The sequence below is a fragment of the Mirounga leonina genome, unplaced genomic scaffold (assembly GCF_011800145.1).
Source record: "Mirounga leonina isolate KUSES-001 unplaced genomic scaffold, KU_Mleo_1.0 Mir_165, whole genome shotgun sequence".
Taxonomy (NCBI): domain Eukaryota; kingdom Metazoa; phylum Chordata; class Mammalia; order Carnivora; family Phocidae; genus Mirounga; species Mirounga leonina.
In genome coordinates, this window is record NW_023270415.1 from 34,579,190 (window position 1) to 34,585,189 (window position 6,000).

General features: G+C 36.5%; 1 protein-coding gene across 4 annotated transcripts in view; it reads right to left on the bottom strand.

Moving 5' to 3' along the window:
- Positions 1-4,275, bottom strand: part of SLC7A13 (solute carrier family 7 member 13) — a 62,182-nt gene extending 57,907 nt beyond the window's left edge. The window contains exons 1-2 of one of the 4 annotated variants that reach the window (XR_004680464.1): positions 3,656-4,264; positions 3,410-3,529 (exon numbers count right to left, since the gene is read on the bottom strand). The gene's annotated coding sequence lies outside the window, so the exon portion shown is untranslated. Of the gene's footprint in view, positions 1-3,409 lie in introns of all 4 variants that reach the window. The other 3 variants (XR_004680462.1, XR_004680463.1, XR_004680461.1) reach the window with 3 other exon arrangements.
- Between the last annotated feature and the right edge of the window lie 1,725 nt (positions 4,276-6,000).

The window sequence follows — 6,000 nt, forward strand, 5'->3', positions numbered from 1 at the left end:
ATCAAGTGCAACATGCACATCGTTTCAATTTTTATTTCAGCAGTTCTCATGCTAACTTACATGTATTGCTTTACAACACTATGTCTACAATGCCACTTTAAGTCTCTTAAAGGCAGAAACACTGTCTTATTTGACTACTTATTCCTGGGCACCTAGCTCGGTGAGCCTGAAAGAGAGTCAGTATTCAAGAATTGTTGACTGAATGAGGAAGAGTAAAAGAAAATATATTATTGACTTGGCACAAGTGTAGTCTGAAGAATGTTCCAAATAATTGAAATTTATACCTCCAGCAATCAAAACTTAAAATGTTTTATAAAGACAGAAATCTTTATAAATTGTCTTACAGATTTTTCTGCCTCATTAAACAAAATGAAACAACATCATGAATACTTTCTAATTTATTCAAATTCCTCATTATGAATCAATTATATTATTCTCTAATGCAGTTTTAAGAAAGCTTAGTTCGGGGGCGCCTGGGTGACTCAGTTGTTAAGCATCTGCCTTCAGCTCAGGTCATGATCCCAGGGTTCTGGGATCGAGCCCCACATCGGGCTCCCTGCTCGGCGGGAGGCCTGCTTCTCCCTCTCCCACTCCCCCTGCTTGTGTTCCTGCTCTCGCTATCTCTCTCTCTCTGTCAAATAAATAAATAAAAATCTAAGAAAGCTTAGTTCGGGCACCACCTCCACCAGAAAGCCTTCTCTAGCCCTATCCCATCAGACGTCACTAGATATCATCTTATATTATTCATAGAACCCCCTTGTATACCGCTTACAATACTTTATGGAAATTACCTATTAATTCATATGATTCCACTACTTCATATGGTCACAAATCTCTATTTTCCCCATTAGACAGTGGGTAGCTCTGGACAGGACACCCCATCTTATTCATCTTTTCATTGCCAGAGCCAAGCAGAGAACACTACGTACCCTACAAATGTTGAACTGAAATGAGCACAGTGGTGTTATAAGAGAGTTTTCAAAAGTGTAAAACTATTAATCTCTACACTAAATTATTCCCACTTTTTTTCTATTTTATAGTAATAGATCTTTTATATTGCTCCTGTGTTTTCCCCAATTATGTCATGTTACTCCATCAGATTAACTATCTCTAAAAGGCCCTTACATCCCTTTTACCAAGCCAATGATTTCCAAATTTTTTTGATCACATATCTTGATCAGTAGAAAATATTTGAACCCAAATCTATACTAAATGACAGAGAGTAAATTTGTGTATATATTTATACACATTTATTTACAAATTGAATGCATGTATTTTTATATTGTTATTTATATTGATATTTTAACAACCATAAGGGAAAAAAGAGAAAGGTTAGATAATAATAAAGCAAATTTTTTTAAACTAAAGTGATATTTTATTATGTTTATCAATAACATAAAAATTTTTTTGCTCATACTTTGTAAGATCATCTTATTTTAGTCTTGCCATAATATTTAGGGATATAATATTTTGAGGGCTTGGATTCTAGATTCTATTGATGCAATGCTTAATTTTAATGGCTATCATAGATGAAAAAAATACTTCAAATGGACAAAGTATATCTTAGTCTTTAGTTATTAAATTATGATACTCATTTTTTATGCCCAGGCATCAATTATATAAAACTTTTTGTTGAAATTCAAACAGGAAATTCAGTTCTCCTTGATCTCACTTTGATGTAGGCATTGTGTTTTTTTAAAAAAAATAAAAGGATTCAACACTCTTCATTTGGAAGATATTTAGATAGGGTAGAAAATTCTATTTCAAAAGTTCAAAAGTTATATTTGTGACAACATGGATGGACCTAGAGGTGCTAAGAAAAATAAGTCAGACATATAAAGACAAATACCGCTGATTTCACTTACATGTGGAATCTAAAAAATGAAACAAACAAAACAAAATAAAACCCAAACTCATAGTTACAGAAAACAGATTGGTAGTTGCCAGAGGGGAGGGTGTTTGAGGGGGGAATTGCTGAAGGTGATTAAGAAATACAAACTTCCAGTTATAAAATAAATAAGTTACAGGAATATAATGTACAGCATGGGGAATATAGTTAATATTGTATTAACTATGTATGCTGTATGGTAACTGGACTTATTGTGGTGATCCTTTTGTAATGTATACAAATGTCTAAAAATTTTTTTTAAAGATTTTATTTATTTATTTGAGAGAAAGAGCGAGCGCACACACAAGCAGGGGTGAGGAGCAGAGGGAAAAGCAGACTCCCCACTGAGCAGGGAGCCAATTCCAGATTCCAGGACCCTGGGATCATGACCTGAGCCACCGAAGACAGCTGCTTAACCAAATGAGCCACCCAGGCGCCTGGTAATGTATACAAATGTCTAATCACTGTTATGCACCTGAAATTAATATTATATTGTATGTCAATTATACCTAAAAATAAAAAAGGTTGTTTACTTTCTCATTTATTGAAAAAAAAGTTTACTTTAATTATACCTAAAGAATAAGCATGCTTGTTTTTAAATATTTGCTAAGTAGCACTTTATTGATAAATCTTTTGTCATCAGTGAAAAGGTTGGCAAATTTTAAACACCTTTTTGTAAATAAAAAGCTTAATTTGTCTTTAAATGCAACAGCAGTTTTAGTATTTTTCAATGAAATAACCAGTAAAATTCTCTATGATCACAAATATTATCATTGTTATTCCCTATGTCATTAAGTCATGTAAATATTTGACAATATTTTAAAGGCTCATGTTTTTGTGAAATTAAGAACCAATGTTGATGCACTTCTGGCTTCAGTTTCTCTGGTGAAAGAAAAGCTTGCCTATCAATGGTAGGCAGTTAAGAGATTTCACATGTAAAAACATTACCTAGAATATTTTTGAATTTTCAATTGCAGGCAAAGCATCAGCTCCATCATAATACATATTTCCCATAAAACATTTTTAAAAGAAATTCGGTAAGGATTTTCTTATTGTTGAGAATTTACCTTTTTCAGTAAATTCTTCTTTTTCTTTAAAGTTTTTCTTTAAATTTCAGTTAGTTAGCATACAGTATAATATTAGCTTCAGGTGTACAGTAACTTCTTTAAAGGCACAAAATTGTGATCAATCATGAATTTTCTTTTTGAAATACAATCTAGCAAATAGAATCTGAGACACAATAAAAATGCCAATATATCCACCCAGTTCTATCACTACATAAATTCTTTTTTTTTAAGATTTTATTTTATTTATTTGAGAGAGAGAGAATGAGAGACAGAGAGCATGAGAGGGAGGAGGGTCAGAGGGAGAAGCAGACTCCCCGCTGAGCAGGGAGCCCGATGCGGGACTCGATCCCGGGACTCCAGGATCATGACCTGAGCCGAAGGCAGTCGCTTAACCAACTGAGCCACCCAGGCGCCCATCACTACATAAATTCTAATGCTACATAATTTGTCTCACCTGTTTCTCAAAGTCTTCAGCTTCAGCGATGTTTTCTCTGTATCTTCCATCACTGGTGACAAAGGAATGGATGTTAGTTCGTGGCTTATTGCTTCATGAATTATTCCAGTCTTATTCACTCTGGAAGGAAAAACAGTTTTCCAAGTAGTCCTTTTTTTTAGAAATTTTTTCTTTTCCATCAACCTATTTCCATTTTGTTTGCCTTTGTGAAAGAGCAGCTTAAGACCACTTAGTGGTCCTTCCTACCCTTTCAGTGGCCTGAGCAGTGGGAGCTGCTGACCAGTCCTCATTGGTCGGCTGGGCGCTCTAGTCTTCGGTGGGGAACCGCTGAATCAGCACAGAGGGCGGGCGCCTGCACGCCTTCACACCAGTCTGTGACTCCAGGCTGAGTAGCAGTGAACTCAGGAGCTGGAGCAGTCCATTCTCCCTGAAATCCCTCCTGGGTCACAGCAGCAGCCTGCCCTTCTTTTTCAATCCCTTCAGGATCTCTGTAGAAGTAGAGATCAGGCATGACCTCCCATGGGTGTTCATGGGAAATGGTGCCACACATGCACAAAACTTCCCTGGGCTAGCATCCCCCGCATCAGACCCACTGAGTGAGCTCCTTTGTTGTTGCAAGGGATGGCAATGTCCATATAGTGCAGAGGAGAGTCTGTGTTACACAGAGCGATGGTAGGCAGGTTAACGTAAGACGCCTTGGTGAGAGGCTGGTGGGCAGCCCTGGGATCAGTAACCACCAGAAGTCTCAGCTCCCAGGGGCTGCCTGGATCTGGTTAGTGAAGTCTACAGGAATGAAGCAGCCAGCAATAGAAGTGGCTAGCATCAGCACGCTTCAGCTCAGCTCACTGGCCAGTATCCCTGGGTGATATGACATTGACAGGAGCCAGGTTTTCAATGGCAACAATGGTACAAGCTGCCAACAGAAGCTTCTCCCAGGTCCTCTGCAGATTTATGATACAGATGCCATCACATTTCCTTGTGTAGGTGTACTGTTCCATTTGGAGGTCAAGGTTGGTGCCAGCTGAGTGGGTTCCTGCTGCCAGGAATTTGAGGACATCCTCCTTCATTTGCAGGACATCAAGGGCTCTGGATATTGTGAGAGATTCCCTTTAATTTGAGACAACACCCTATGGACCCCTCCCTGTGTGGTGTGGAAAGCCCAAGTGGTCTTTTTTAATAAGTAAACTTCTAAATATTTGTTTTTGAGTTTAGTAAAGTTTCACTAATGCCAGGTTGAGTAACTCTTGACTTTGAAAACTTATGAAAAAATTGCAAAAGATTGTCCTTATGTTTTGGATGCTTAGTTTTTTAATGTCTTGCTAATTACGAGCTATCTCAAGGCACGGTGTATGACATGAGGATCTTCATTAACAATAACAGCACAAAAAACCCACACTTCAAATAGTTTCATCATAACTTTGAATCTGAGGGGAGGTGACTTTTTGTAATATCTGAATAAATCTTATTCAATACTGTGATTGCCAAAAAGCATGTTCACAAAGAAAAGTATCACAGCTAAGATTTTCTTTTTAGCCCAATTGTGCTTGTATTATTAATTTTATCTGCCGTTCTTTGGAGGACTGTTTAAGTCATTTGTCCATTTCATGAAGGTTAGTATAGGTAGAACTTAAAACAGCCAGATAACCTGCAACACCTCACGATGAAGAAATGGGAAGAGCTGCCCCTTTGTTCTGGGAAATGCAACTCCCACTCCTTTGCTTCCATGTGATAACCAGGTTAAATCCTAACACAGGACATTCACAGCTACAGACTGTGATGGCCCCTTGGCAATCTTTTTTATTAAATGTTAGTAAGGATTAGTTTCTTTTAAAGTTATTTTTAAATAAGTAGAAGTTTTAATATTTTCTTCCCAAAGTACAATGGATGGCCTGGTGCTCCCCTGAAATACACACACCTCACTTTGGAGTAACTGTTCTAATGTTTGGTTGCGTGAGAAAACATGCTAATGTTTTGGAAGATTTCCATCCTCTGAAGTCCTGAGACTCTTATTATCTTGAGCTCCAGAATGTACCATTTATTGTTTGGTATTATTTTCATTGTAAATATACTTGTCTTGTCTCCTCACCTAAATTATAAGTAACCGGAAGTCATGGTATACTCTTTTCTTTATTCTTCACATTACGCAGCACAGTCCTTTGTCTAGAAGATATACAATATGTATGTTTTCTTGTGCTAAATGTTTAGCTTCTCATATGCTATTATCTTGTTTGCCTGAATTACAATTTCTGTAAGGGCAGGAAACCTTTTATTCTTTTTTGAATTCCCACTTCTGCCACATAACTTACACAAAATTCCAATGAATATTTGTTGACTAAAACCAGATAACCAAATAGATTTGACTAATAACTTCATTTTATGCAGAAATTAAACCAATAAACTACGGGTCAGGGTTCTAATAAAATTCATTTATTCTTTCATTCATTCATTCCATCAAGTAATGTTTATAGTGTATATTCTATGTACCACACATTAATTATAATGGTGGCATAGCAAAACAGAAAGTAGAGAACACAAACTAAAAATATGATAAAGTAAACATGCTATATAATCATCATATAATAATTCATATT